The sequence below is a fragment of the Odocoileus virginianus genome, chromosome 10 (genome assembly GCF_023699985.2).
Source record: "Odocoileus virginianus isolate 20LAN1187 ecotype Illinois chromosome 10, Ovbor_1.2, whole genome shotgun sequence".
Lineage (NCBI taxonomy): Eukaryota > Metazoa > Chordata > Mammalia > Artiodactyla > Cervidae > Odocoileus > Odocoileus virginianus.
The window spans coordinates 12,884,876-12,900,313 of record NC_069683.1 but is presented as its reverse complement, the minus strand read 5'-3'; the positions used below and the strand labels follow the sequence as shown (position 1 = coordinate 12,900,313).

Here is a 15,438-nt window from a genome sequence, read left to right as displayed (position 1 = left end):
TAAGTCATCTAGTCACATCTATCTCAATCTGTAACACCACATAATCAGAATCACATACAGAGCAGGCCTTCCTATAGCCTGTACTCAGGGCACCAACTGCTGAACTTTCACTATCAACCATCACTAGAATATTGAAAGTAATGCATTAAAAACCCCAGACAAGTGGCTTTACCGAAGAATTCTACCAAACATTTAAACATTTAAAGAATTAACACCAATCCTCCAAAATTTCTAAAAAATTAAAGAGGATGGGACACTTCCAAGCTCACTGTAGGAGGAAACAATTACTCTGCTACCAAAACCAGACAGACACTATAAGAAAACTACAGACCAACATCACTATTAAATACTGGGCAAAAACCCTCAAAAAACACTAGCAAGCCAAATCCAAAAGCATATGAAAAGAATTGTACACTACAACCAAACAGGATTTACTCCTGGAATACAAGGATGACTCAACGCATCAAAATCAATGTAGCGCACCCTAACACTGTCCTTCAGTAAGAGAATGAAAAGATGAAAGCCACAAGACCATCTCAGCTGATCCAGTAAAAAGCATCTGACAAATTTTAACACCTTCAACGATAAAAACACTCAAACTAGGAAAGAAACTACTAAATAATCATACTCATAATCGAGGCCATTTAGGAAAAGCTCACAGCTAATATACTTGGGGTGCTTTCTGAATGGCTCAGCAGGTAATGTGCCTGCAGGAATATGCCTGCAACACAGGAGACACAGGTTTGATCCCTCAGTCAGAAAGATCCCCTGGAGGAGGAAATGACAATCCACTCACTCCAGTATTCTTGCCTAAAAAATCCCATGTACAAAGGAGCCTGGCAGGCTCTAGTCCAAAGGGTCACAAACAGTCAGACATGACTGAGCACATATAACATCATACTCAAGAGTAAAAAACTGAAAGCTTTTCCTCTAAGAGTAGGAACAAGGCAAGGATGCTTGTGCTAACAATCCTATTCAATATAGAATTGAAAGTCAACGTTCTCTGCAGGAAAAAAAAAGTCTTATGCAGAGAAATTAGGCAAGATGAAGAAACGACAGAGATCTAAATCAAAAAGGAAGAAGTAAAATCATATTTGCATATGACATAATCTTATTTGTAGAAAACCTTAAAAGATTCCACAAAAGAAAATTGTGAGAATAAATGAATTCAGTAAGTGAATAAATTTTGTGAGCAGAAATGAATTCAGTAAATGAATGAATTTTGCAGAATACAAAACCAACACACAAAAATAAGTAGTTTTTATGTACCACCAATGAAAAATATGAAAAGAAAATTAAGAAAAAAACTCCACTTAAAATAATCTATAGATTCATCATAATCTATTAAAATTCCAACAGCATTTTTTGTAAAAATAGAAAAATTAATTTTAAAATTCACATGGAATCTCAAAGGACCCTGAATAGTAAAAATATTTTTGAAAAAAAAAAAAAAAAAAAGAAGTTGTAGTACTCTCTTCCTGATTCCAAAGCATATTAAAAAGCCACAATGATCACAACAGTGTGGTGATGGCAGAAAGACAAATAGACCAATGGAACAGCGTAGAGAACCCAGGCATAAACCCTTGCATATAGGGTAAAACGATCTTTGTTTGACAAGAGTGCCAAGACCACTCAATTGGGAAAGGATGGTCTCTTCAACAAATGGTGGGAAAAAACAGATAGCTACATGCAAAAGAATGAAGGTGGACCCTTATCTTACGTCATACACAAAAACTAATATGAAATCATTAAAAATCTACATGTAAGACATAAAGCTATAAAACTCCTAGACGAAAACATAGAGGAAAAGCTTTATAACACTGGAATGTACAATGAAATCTTACATATGATGACAAAAGCACAGGCAACCAAAGCAAAAAGGGCCAATGGGGATTATATCAAAGTTAAAAACTTTTGTGTATCAAAGGACAAAATAGAGTAAAAAGATAACCTACAGAAGGAAAGAAAATATTTATCAATCATTTATTTGATAAGTGGTAAATATCCACAGAATATCAAGAACTCGCACAACAAAACTCCAAATAATCCAATTTAAAATGGGCAAAAGACTTGAATAGATGTTTCTACAAAGATGAGTATTTTGTATATTTATTGAAATTCATTGGAAGGGCTGACGCTGAAGTTCCAATACTTTAGCCACCTGATGCAAAGAGTCAACTCATTAGAAAAGACTCTGATAATAGGAAAGACTGAAGGCAGAGGAGAAGTGGGGGCATAGGATGAGATGGTTAGATAGCATCATCAACTCAATGGACACGAATTTGAGCAAACTCAGGAAGATAATGGAGGATAGGGGAGCCTGGCATGCTGCAGTCCATGGGGTCACAAAGAGTCTGACATGACTCAGTGACTGAACAAGAACAACAACAAAGATGATATAACCAATGGCCAATAAGCATATGAAAAGATGTTCAACATCACTCATCATCAGAGAAATGCATGTCAAAATCACAATGGGATTATCTCTTCACACCCAATAGAAGGGTTACTATTTAATAAGCAAATTTTTTGAAATAACATGTTGGCAAGAATGTAGAGAAATTGGAACACCTGTATACTGTTGGTGGGATTGAAAAATGGTAGAACAGCTATAGAAAACAGGATGGAGGCTGCTCAAAAAAAGTAAAAATAGAGTATTGTACTATCATATAATCCAGCAACCCCACTTTTAAGTGTATGTGTAAGTGTGGGTATATATATATATCTCTCTCTCCAGAAGAACTGAAAACTGGGACTCAAATTTACACACTCATGTTCCAAGCTGCAGAAGCAACCCAAATGTCCACTAAAGAATGAGTGAATGGATAAGCAAAACATGGTAAATACATACAATCGAATATTGGCCTTAAAAACAAAGGAAATCCTGTTATACGCCACCATACGGATGAACTTTGAGGATATCACACTGAGTGAAACAAGTCAGCCACCAAAAGACAAACCCTGTATGAGTCCACTCACAGGAGGTACTGAACTAGTAGCACTCAGAGCGACAGAAAGCTGAGCGGTGGCTATCAGGGACCAGGGGAACAGGAAAGAGGAGCTGCTTAATGGGCAGAGTGTCTCATCTGCAAGACTGACAGTTTTGGAGCTGTGTTTCACGACGACTGAATGTGACCATTAGTTTAAAATTATGATGGTAATTTTTATGCTACATGCTTTTTAAAAAATATTAGTTTTTAAAAAGTGAGACACTCATCTGTTCAAAATGCTTTGTAGGTATTTGAAGAAAAAAAGATAAAGACTAAAGAAAATATTTAAATACTGATGTGGAAGAAATCTATTACGAAGTTTTAAAAAGAGTTTTGGAAGCTAGCATGTGAAGTCTCCTTTTTTGTGTGGTTAGTAAAAGTATAAAAACTGGGTCATACACACTGGTGGTAGGCTGATAATGACCCCCAAAGATATTGGGCTGTAATCCCTGAAAACTATAAATGTTTTATTTGGGAAAAAGGTCTCCGCAGATGTGATCAAGGATTTTGAGATGGGAAGATCATCTGGATTATCTGAGTGAGCCCTGAATGCAATCACATGTATTCTTACAAGAGGGAGACTGACGAAGAGCTGACACGCTCAGAGGAGACGGTGATGTGAAGATGGAGAAGAGCAAGACTATAAGAGGCTGGAGTGATGCGATACAAGCCAAGGGATACCGACAGCCGCCAGCAGTGGAAGAGACAAGAACGGGATGCTCCCTGAGGCCTCTGGAGGAACATGGCCATGCCTCGGTATCAGTCTCCAGTAAGCCTCATCCTCAATTTTTCTAAAATTCTTACTGAAATATTGTTGATTTACAATGTTGTGTTAGTTTCAAGCATACAGCAAAGGGATTCAATTGTGTGTGTGTGTGTACAAAAAATAGTTTTTTCCATTATAGGTTATCACAAGTATAGTTCCCTGATGGTTATCTTTTATGTATATAGTACAGTGTATATTTTAACCCCAAACTCCTATGCACCATAAATTTTAGACTCAACTCCAGAACTGTGAGAGAATAAATTATTGTTGTTTTAAGCTTCCAAATGTGTGGTCATTTGTTTTGGTAGTCATAGAAAACCAATACATGTTTGAAAGCACATAAAAATTTTCTGGATGGATCCACAGAAAATTATTAACAATGACCACTTTTAGAAGAATGTATATGGGACTAGCTAAAGAATTTTTACTTTTCATTTTAATACATAGCCTTGTCTTTTATTTTAATGAACAACAAGCTTCAATATTTTTTATCAAAATGTTTTTAAAAGCTCTAAAACTTCAAAATTCCAGCCTGGCACCTTGAAGCTGAATCTGTCTATACATATTCCATAAGCCTCACTTCCTCCTCTTAGTATTTTTTGGACATTTTATCTCCCTTGAAAGAGAGATCTGAATCTTATTTATTACCCCAGCATCTAGCAGAATGCTTTGTCCTCTGACACATAATTCCTAAAACAGCACAATTTCACCAAATTATAGAACTCTTAAATATACAATAAATGTGTTCTGAGTTTATAAATAGAATTTTGCAGGCTGAATGTATTTAAAATATGAAAAGGAAACATGATATAATTAATAGAATTCTAAAGCAAACCCTTTTTCAAAGTGAAAAATTATTAAGTAATAGATTTCCAAAATTTAGAAGACTTTTGTCACTGTTTTCTTAGTACCTTCGTTTTGATTATAAAATCCATTAAAAGAAGGAAAATTTAATTTTAGAATCATTTGTTTGGTAAAGTCATGGCAGGAGAGCAGTTGCTTGCAATAAATCTTGTACAGCACCCTGGTCAAAATTGTATATTGTCACCCTGCTTATTTAACTTATATGCAGAGTACATCATGAGAAACGCTGAGCTGGAGGAAGCACAAGCTGGAATCAAGACTGCTGGGAGAAATATCAATAACCTCAGATATGCAGATAATAACACCCTTATGGCAGAAAGTGAAGAAGAACTAAAGAGCCTCTTGATGAAAGTGAAAGAGGAGAGTGAAAAAGTTGGCTTAAAGCTCAACAGTCAGAAAACTAAGATCATGGCATCTGGTCCCATCATTTCATGGCAAACAGATGGGGAAACAGTGGCTGACTTTATTTTTCTGGGCTCCAAAATCACTGCAGATGGTGACTGCAGCCATGAAATTAAAAGACGCTTACTTCTTGGAAGGAAAGTTATGACCAACCTAGACAGCATATTAAAAAGCAGAGACATTACTTTGTCAACAAAGGTCTGTCTAGTCGAGGCTATGGTTTTTCCAGTAGTCACGTATGGATGTTGAGAGTTGAACTATAAAGAAAGCTGAGTGCCAAAGAATTGATGCTTTTGAGCTGTGGTGTTGCAGAAGACTCTTGAGAGTCCCTTGGACTGCAAGGAGATCCGACCAGTTCATCCTAAAGGAAGTCAACTCTGAATATTCATTGGAAGGATTGATGCTGAAGCTGAAGCTCCAATACTTCGGCCACCTGATGCGAAGAACTGACTCATTTGAAAAGGCCCTGATGTTTGGAAAGTTTGAGGGCCAGAGGAGAAGGGGACGACAGAGGATGAGATGGTTGGATGGCATCACCAACTCAATGGACATGGGTTTGGGTGGACTCCGGGAGTTGGTGATGGACAGGGAGGCCTGGCGTGCTGCAGTTCATGCTGTCGCAAAGAGTCGGACACGACCGAGTGACTGAACTAGTCAAAATTAAATTCAACCAAAACTGTCAAGTTGGATGTTGGAGTCAGATCTGAGTTCTAGCATTTGCTTTGTCACACACTACCTGAGTTTCGGTTTTATCATCCATCACTACAGTACCATCTTCATGTGGTTCCTTATTTAATACACATTTCCTGAGCATTCATTACGTGCCAGGCAGTATTCTAAGCACTTCACATACATTAACTCATTTATTTTTTGTAACTCTGAGATTGATGTTATGATTCCATTTTACAGATGAGAAAACCCCCCCTGCCACACAGTGCACTTGGTATGTAGCAGCGTGAGATCATAAGATGTCACTCTGCAGTGGGCACTCAGCTGCACACTGAGCACAGGAAGTGAAACCCAGCAGCCCAGTGGCAATGACCTGTGAGGGTGTAACAGGCATTCATCTAGACTGGACGGGGAGGGAAGGTCTCCCTGAGAAAGTGGTATTTAGACTGAGAACTAAAGGAAATTAATGGCGATTAGCCAGACCTAGGCACAATGACTAGATATAACAAGAGAATGTTTCCGGCATGTGGGTGAAAGCTGACAAGAGCTAGGCAAGATAAAGAAAGAACTGCAACTTACGTGGCCAAAACAGAAGCTGAGAAATAGGGCAGACTGAAAAGGGTCTGATCATACAAAGCCAGGGACTTTACACAAGGAAGTAGTACTATGCTTGTGGTAGTTGCTCATCATGTCCAACTCTTTGTGACTCCTTGGACTATAGCCCTCCAGGCTTTTCTGTCCACGGAATTCTCCAGGCAAGAAGACTAGAGTAAGTAGCCATTCCCTTCTCAGGGGATCTTCCTGACTCCAAGGATTAAATCCAGATCTCCTGCATTGCAAGTGGATTCTTGACCATCTGAGCCACCAGGAAAGACCCATCATGGCAAACAGCAAGCACTCAAGAAACAGTAGGTATCATTACTATATTATTATTATAAGCATCATCTCAGAGTCATTTAGAGATCTTAGACAGACTTCAGTTCAGTTCAGTCACTTAGTCGTGTCTGACTCTTTGCGACCCCGTGTACTGCGGCACGCCAGGCTTCCCTGTCCATCACTAACTCCCTGAGCTTACTCAAACTCACGTCCATTGAGTCAGTGATGCCATCCAACCATCTCATCCTTTGTCATCCCCTTCTCCTCCTGCCCTCAATCTTTCCCAGCATTAGGGTCTTTTCAAATGAGTCAGTTCTTTGCATCAATTGGCCAAAATATTGCAGTCTCAGCTTCAGGATCAGTCGTTCCAATGAATATTCAGGACTGATTTCCTTTAGGATGGACTGGTTGGATCTCCTTGCAGTCCAAGGGACTCTCAAGAGTCTTCTCCAACACCACAATTCAAAAGCATCAACTCTTCGGCACTCAGCTTTCTTTACAGTCCAACTCTCACATCCATACATGACCACTGGAAAAACCACAGCTTTGACTAGGTAGAACTTTGTTGGCAATGTCTCTGCTTTTTAAAATGCTGTCTTCAGACTTAATCAAACCCACATTTTAATCTTCTGGTTCAAGAAAGGCCTAAGTTAGCTTAGGGTTCTTAGGACCGGGTAAGGTAAGTCTCTGATCTAAAACAGTTTTTTATCCTATGGAAAGCAGATTTACTGAAAGTTAAACAAGTAAAGCCTGGATAATTCAATCAGTAGAGCACCAGACTTTTGACTTCCCTGGTGGCTCAAATGGTAAAAAAAAAAAAAAAAAAAAAATCTGCCTGCAATGCAGGAGACCTGGGTTTGACCCCTGGAGAAGTAGGAAGATCTCTTGAGGAAGCAAATGGCTACCCAATCCAGTATTCTTGCCTGGAGAATTCCATAGACAGATGAGCCTGACCAGTCACAAAGAGTCAGACATGACTGACTGACTAACACTTTCACCTTTCAAACAAGTAAATGTCATTTTATATTACTCAGGAGACTATCCATATCTCACTTGGAGGAATTCCCCATATTAAACGTAGGTCAAAATAAGCAGGCAGTCCTCTAAAGCATAAAAATCTGTTTCCCTTTACTGCCCAGAGATTTCTGATATGGGATTTGATCTTTACTCACAAATGAAGAACTCATGCTAGTTGAGGACTGGGGTTTTCATGAGACTTTTTTTTTTTTAAGGAATTTATCATATAAGAAAGGGCCAAAAGAAAAGTGTGAAATTACAGTACTGAAAAAAATACCTAAAACACAAGAATGAGAGACTTCATATAGCAAATCAATAAGGACACAAAATGATGAAAAACAAACACTTCAAATAAATACATAAAAGAAATAAAACAGCATAATGAACTAGAGAATAAGATGTTCTAGGTAGCCAAGTTTGCTAGAGGTTTGCCTCTGAAATATCAATTATTTTATATAACTTTTTTCCATGTAAAATAAATCTAAGAAAATACATAAGCTTCACACTCTTCTTTAACAAAATCAACTGATAATTATTTAAAAATTTTCAGGATAATCCATTTGAGCAATCAATGTAGCAATACCCTCAAGATGTACTGGCAAGGAGTTATGAGGGAATCTTGTATCGAAATCAAGTGGTTCCAGTATGGCTTTTTCAAATTTTAATGTTCTGCAGCTTTCCTTCCTCAAACTTCCTGATCAAACTAACACTTCTGGTTAACTGTAGCAGTGCTATCTAATTTTAGCTCTTGATTTAAAGAAGCAAGCAGGGTGAAAACTGCACATAAAGAGGGAGCAGGATCTACTTGAAGGAAATCAATAAAATTTAGAATGCAGAAAAGACTTTTTTGGTTTATTTCCTGGCAGTCAACATTCAGATAAATAAAATGAGACTTTAAGTCTTATGATTGAAAAAACAAAAAGACAACTGATTAAACAAACATTTTCAAGACATACTTGAGACTATTCAACTTTTTTCCTCATCTTCGTAGAAAGAATTTAAAACTCACTTTAATTAATAATCTCTAAGAAATATAATCAAGATGGAGAAGGAAATGGCAACCCACTCCAGTATTCTTGTCTGAAAAATCCCACGGACAGAGGAACCTGGTGGGCTATAGTCTATCAGATCACAAAGAGACGGACAAGACTGAGCAACTAAACAACAACAACAAGAAATATAATCAAGATATTGAAGAAGTAAGTTTCTAATCTCTTAATAAAATAAAAATCACTTTTGAAGAGACAGAGGTCACCAAGGCTTATCTGACATCATATCTATGCCAAAAATGACCATTCCAACAAATTCAGAATTTATACTTTGCATCTCTGAGCAAAGAACATATTCCAGGAATAAGCAACTGCTGTTAGCAATTAGGTGAAAATAATGTTTTCTGTGGCACTTAAAAGAGTTATGCAAGAAAAAAGAAAGAGCTCAGTAAAAAGCATACCTCTTTGGAGGACGTTTGTTTGGGACATGAGTTTCCTCGGAAACTTGGAGAGACCTGTGTGAAATCATGTTTAGCTTAATACAGATGGAAATAAATAAAAACAACTATATATGTGTGCATATGCATGAGTCAGTATACATACATACCCAGCTCTGTTTACTGAGAGGACCTTGGAACAATGACACCCCAGAAATAAGCACATCTAGATCTTGGTTTCTATCAATAAATATCACAGTCTCATAAAAGGAACCAGGGCTGATTCTACGGCTGGGATGGGGGAAAATACTAGATTGGTTTGGATCATCTTGCTGTACCAGAAAAGTGCTCAGAATGAGCTAAAGTAAATAAATAACATAAAATCAGATTATAAAAGATATTCATATTGATATAGATAACTGGTTAAACAGAAAAATTAATGGGGGAGAACAAATTTTTGTTACAAAATTCCGAACAATCTATGTAGATACTGTTGCAACTTAAGTAAGCAGAACTTATGCCCCCCATCCACTTTGAGGATGGGCTAGACTCAGAGACTCACTTCCAAAGAATAGGTATAGAAAGGAAAAAATAGTAACTTTACTACTCAACCTGGCAAACATTACCTTAGCCAAATGTTCAAGTTAACCTCATCAGTGATATCATATATTCCCTTGATAAGAAATGATGATATTCTGTGACATTCTTTCCAAAAACACATAACCCTTGTCTAATAATGAAAAAAAAAACACGGGACAAACCCGGAAGAAGAATATTCCACAAAATAACTGACTAGTACTCAAAACTGTCAAGACCATGGAGACAAAGACTGAGAAACTGTCAAAGACTGAAGGAGATTAACAAAGAGATGACACCTAAATGCAATAGGTTACCTAGGACTGGATCCTGAAACAGAAAGGTGATATGAATAGAAAACTACAGATATCCCAACAAAACCTGGAGTTCGGTTAAAAGTAATGCATCAATGTTGGTTTCTTCATTTTGACATATGTTCCATGTAAGATATTAACATTAGAGGAGACTGGGTAAGAGGTATACAGAATGCTATATCTTAGCAACTTTTCTGTAAATCTTAAATTATTACAAAATAAAAAAAGGTTATTTTTTAGAGGTTTTGTCAAAACAAAAACAAAAAAAAACCCCGAAAAACAAAAAACCCTATCATTTACCTTCAAGAAAGTCATGTCTTGAAAAACAAAATTTTTTCAAAGTGCAATACCTCAGACCTACTAGAATGGCTAAAATTTTTAAAAAAAAGAAAAAAACTGGTGAAACTAAATGCTGACACAGATGTGAAGCAGAAAGAACTCCCATTCACTGCTGGTGGAAACGCAAGATGGTACAGCCACTTTTGAGGAGTTTTGCAATGTCTTACCAAGCTAAACACTGTCTTACCCTACGGCCCGGCAGTCACACTCGTAGGTATTTACACAGGAGAACTAAAAATTTATATGACACACACAAATGTTTATAGCAGCTTTGTTCGTAATTGCCAAAAACTGGAAGTGACCTAGATATCCTTCAATAGGTGAATGGATAAACTGTGGTATACACACACAATAAAATCTTATTCAGTAATAAAAAGAAATGAGCTATCAAGCCAAGAAAAGACATGGGAGAACCTTAAATAGATACTCATAAGTGAAAGAAGCCAGTCTGAAAAGGGTACATAGTGTATGATTCCAATTACATTACATTCTGGAAGAGTCAAAACTATGGAGACAATAAAGACAGCAACGCTGCCAGAGGGTGGGGGAGGGAGAAAGGATGAACAGGTGAATTATAAGAGATTTTTAGGGCAGTGAAACTATTCTCTATGATGGTATAATGGTGGATAAATAACATTATAAATATAAAAACTTACAGAAGTTTACAACATAAACAGTAAACTTTAACATATGCTAATTTTAGAAAGTCATTTGGGAGACTGAGGAATCCCATAAAATGTGTGCAACCATCTCATTGAAGTGGGTGGGGAAAAAGAACTGGCTTAAGCAACTTTGGAAATGAATGGACTTTAACTTGAAAGGCGAAAGGAACTGGACATAAGCACTGTATCAGTGTTGTTTAGTCGCTCAGTCGTGTCCGACTCTTGCAACCCCATGGGCTGTACCCTGCCAGGCTCCTCTGTCCATGGGATTTCCCAGACAAGAATACAGGAGTGGGTTGCCATCTCCTTCTCCAGGGGATCTTCCCGACCCACCCAGGTCTCCTGCTTGGTAGGCAGATTCTTTACCACTGAGCCACCTAGGAAGCCCTGCACTTCTAGTTAATAAAGTTGTTTTCTATGGGAATATGGATTAAAAATTCAGATACTGCTATACATGTCTACTGGAGCTGAACAGAACTCCTGTTTAATTTGGTACAGAAACAGATAGCAACATATAGGACTATCTATAGATGTCTATACACACCAGTTAGTATATATACCTGTTAGTTGAGAGTGCCTAAAAGAAATGACACCCGAGTAGCAAAGAGAACACTTACTGCCCAGATCTTGGTTTTTATTACCATTCTCCAATAAAAGGTCCCAGGATATCCAGGAGAAATGACTAATTCTAGCACGGTGACAAGAAATATACAAGATGAGCCTATTGCATCTTGTAGTGTCAGAAAGTCAGGAAGTGCTAAAAAATAATAATAATAATTAAATAAAACACACACATACAGATGCGGCAATGTTAAAGGGGAACAAGAGCCAACTGAAAGAATACTCAATGGATAAAGCTAAACAATTTGAGCAACAAAGTAAAGTAGTACTGGACTATAACTCAAAGTATAAAGTACCCTTCAGTTTATACTGATATAAATCCTTGACTAATAAATGGGGAAAGAGAGACAAATTTCCCACACAGAAGAAATTCAAATAAATTATCTAGCTATTCCGCCCCAAGGACAGGGAGCACAATCCCTCACTTCGTAAGTGGGCTGTACAAAATTAGTTCCTTCCGAAGACCACAGTATAGAAAGGGGAAAAGAGTAACTCTGTAGTGGAGAAACCAGACAAACACTACTTCAGCCAGATGATCAAAGTCAATACCAACAGTCATAAATCATGTTGATAGTACCCTTTATATGATGGGATGGAAATGGCATTCTCTCTGTGATCGTCCTCCCCAAAACACATAACCCCAGTCTAATTATGAGAAAAACATCAGATAAATTCCAATACATGAAGAACATTCTACTACATGCCTAAACAATACCCCTAAAAACTTCTATAGATTTTTAAGTTTTTTTAAGAATAAAGGGGAAACAGTGAAGTGGGGAAGCCAGATCTATTTTCTCTCTCAGTCAACACAAACATAAAACTATCATTTTTCCATGATTCTTAGTTGAAGACTTTCCAAATTAGTCTGCTAAGATATTGCCATATCCAAAGACACAGAAACACTGGTTAGTTGTACACTTTATTACATGGAGAAAACTATGCCAGTTTTGGCCAACAAATATTTTCTGGCCACCTTATTTGTCCTAAGCACCACCTGAAGCATTGAAATAACCTCACAGATAAAAAAAAAAAAAACAAAAAAAACAAAACTCCTGTGCCCTGCTTTCATTTCTGTGAGGAAATCAGACAATATACAAGCAAACAATAAATGACCTATCATATAGCAATAAATGCTATAAAGTTTAAAAAAAAAAAAGTGAGGTAAATATGACCAAGAGGGCTACACCAATTGGAGCTTGGCAAATGCTTCTTTAAGGAGATGATATTTGAGTTGAGACCTGAGTGATGCCTATATACAAGGACAAGCTTGAGGCAGGGTAGAGCAGGTGGGAAGTTCCAGGCAGAGAGCACACATACAAAGGTCAAAAACAATAACTTTTAAGTATTTGAGATAAATCAAGTGGGCAAGGCAACTGCCCTGATAGAAACAAGGTAAGCAATAAATCCTGAACTCTACAGGTACAAATACGCATTTAACATTAAAATAAAATTTAAAAAAAAATTCAAACCTCTCCAACACTGATCACCAGGAATTCATCAATCATAATTAGATCCACATCTAAACTCTATGCCCCCATTTAGTCCTATCTCCCACTGTCACAACTGTCCATCTCTCATATAGTAAATATGATATTTTGACTTGTTCTTCCACCTTCCCTCTAAAACCCACCATGCCTGTGGTTCACATTTCATTATGTCTCTGATAGACGTATTTAAGAAAAAAAAGGCAAGAGGGAATGACCTCAGAAAATGACCCTGAATTCTCCCTAACAGATCTCACCACTTCACACAGTACAACCAGAAATTCTGGGCAAAGGCACTTAGACAGACTAACTGAGACTAACCTCAGTTCAAACTGAGGTTCTATCGATTGTTAAGATTTTGAGCACGCTGGATAAGCTTTCTAAGACTCAGTTTCCTCATCTGTAAAAGGTTGTGAGAATTAAAAAAGATAAAACGTGGCACCCAGTGAATATTCAATAAATGTTAACTACTGCTGGTAGAAGTAGCTGAGCATTTATTTTGTTCAAGGACTAGAGCTGGCCAGAGGGATTATAGAAACGACAATTTGCTACAGCAAATTGTTTGAGAGATAAAATTGTCAAACTCCCTTAGGTCAGGGGCTTTGTCTTTTTCTGGTTCACCAGTGTATTTCCAGAATCTGGAACAATGTTTAACACATGGTAGGCTTCAATCTCAATATTTGGTGAATGAATGAATGAGACTCCATTAAGACAAAGGAGCATAAAGGAAGTTGACTTTGCTCCAATATAAAGAAAAGTTTTCCTTCCCCATCAAGATTTTAAACAATAACCTAAGGCACTGTTAAAATACATTAATTATTTTTAATTGCTTTCTCAAAACCTGAAACAATGTTGATAATATTAGGGTACTCAAATTTATCACAGTTAAAACTCTGCTGTTAAAATTAAGCTGTCTGTTGATCAAAAGTTTTAAACTAATAAATTATACAGTTTATTGTTAAGGAATATTTTTGCTTGCTGTTGACTGAACAAACTTTAAAAACTTGTGTAAATTTTTTTCCCATGGGTTTACCCATTATGTTTAATTTATGTTGGCAAATATATATTGATTTCACCTTTCTCTAAGCCATTTTATAAAAACATTACAGTTTATCCAGTCATTTAAGAAAAATCCAAATCTTTTACAATTTCTTAAGTTTCAAAGATTGTTACCTTCATTATCAGCTCTTTAGGTCAAAGAAGGACTTTTCAGGGTGATAAAAATGGAGAAGGGAGGAGTTCACCTCTCTCAAAATGAGTTTTCAATTACTATAATTATGCATAAAATAAGGCAGGGAGCATTTCTGGGCCAACACTTGAAGCCTTGAGTCCCATAAGAATTACACTGGAACCATGCATAAATTTGGGGCAAGTTCTGCAAAAACCTCTTCTTCCTCTATTGTCGCTGAATGAAAAACTCATTGCTAAGATTCATCAACACGAGTGTATTTTCTAACACACAGTGGCCGCTCTGGCAACACGACTTTAACCATTTTCTATCCCAGACACAAAAAACAGACGCGTTTAAATCCAGCCTGACAATTACCACAATGGCAGGATAGCTATCTCGACAGCCACAGTGGTTAAGAGCTTAAAAACTAAAAATCTAGTTTACAGAGCCCTCAGCTTAAACTAGCAAGGCCTGCTTAACCCACACTGCTGGCTATCGTATGTGTCCCCCAAAGCTTCAAAGCTGGAAATATACCTGAATTCTACTGACACCTTCTGAGAGAGAAAGCCAGGCGGAAGGGCGGAGCGATGCGATCCGAATCGTTTTAAATCGCAGCAAGCCGGCGGGGACGCAGGTGCGCGGGCCGGGCACAGGTGCGCGGGCAGGCCCCGGGACCACTGTCCTTGTCACGCTCTGAGGCGACCAGAGCCCTTCACAACCACCACAGCCCACGGAGGTTCTCTCTCATTCATTCATTTGACAATTACGCGAGGGGCGCCGTAGCAGGGCCGGCTCGTAGGCCCCCCGGCCCCAGTACCCGAACACCCTGAGCCGCCAGGCGCGGCCCTGCGCCTCACGCATCCCTCGGGCGCGGCCGCCAGCACCCCGCCGCGCCGCGCTCTGGTCACCAGGATCCCGGGCCCGGCCTCAGCCGCACCCGAGCGCCCACGCCCCCCCCCCCTCCCCCCGCCCTCCCTACCACCAGTCCCCCGGCCTCCGCCCCGCTCCGCCGCCTCAAACCCGCTGGATTTGTGGGGCGAGGGAGGCGCGCGTCCGCGGAAGCCCCCCGCCCCCCGCACCCGGGGTGAGGGGACGCTCCGCGCGCGCGACTCGTGAACCTGCGAGGCCTAGGCGGGTGGGTCGGGCCCACAGTCCACTCACCTCCGACGGGCCAGAACCGAGAGGTTGCTCTAAGCCGTTTGAAACCGCTTGGGCCGCCGCACACCCCGCAGTGTCCTCGTTGTTTATTGGTCCTGGGCGG

The 15,438-nt window shown here is 38.7% G+C and overlaps 1 protein-coding gene across 8 annotated transcripts in view; it reads right to left on the bottom strand.

The window, feature by feature from the left end:
* Positions 1 to 15,433, bottom strand: part of CKAP5 (cytoskeleton associated protein 5) — a 99,703-nt gene extending 84,270 nt beyond the window's left edge. For 5 of the 8 annotated variants that reach the window (XM_070473077.1, XM_070473082.1, XM_070473083.1 and 2 more), the window contains exon 1: positions 15,339 to 15,433. The gene's annotated coding sequence lies outside the window, so the exon portion shown is untranslated. Of the gene's footprint in view, positions 1 to 9,034; positions 9,089 to 14,711; positions 15,092 to 15,338 lie in introns of those variants that run through there. The other 3 variants (XM_070473078.1, XM_070473084.1, XM_070473079.1) reach the window with 2 other exon arrangements.
* Positions 15,434 to 15,438: the final 5 nt, after the last annotated feature.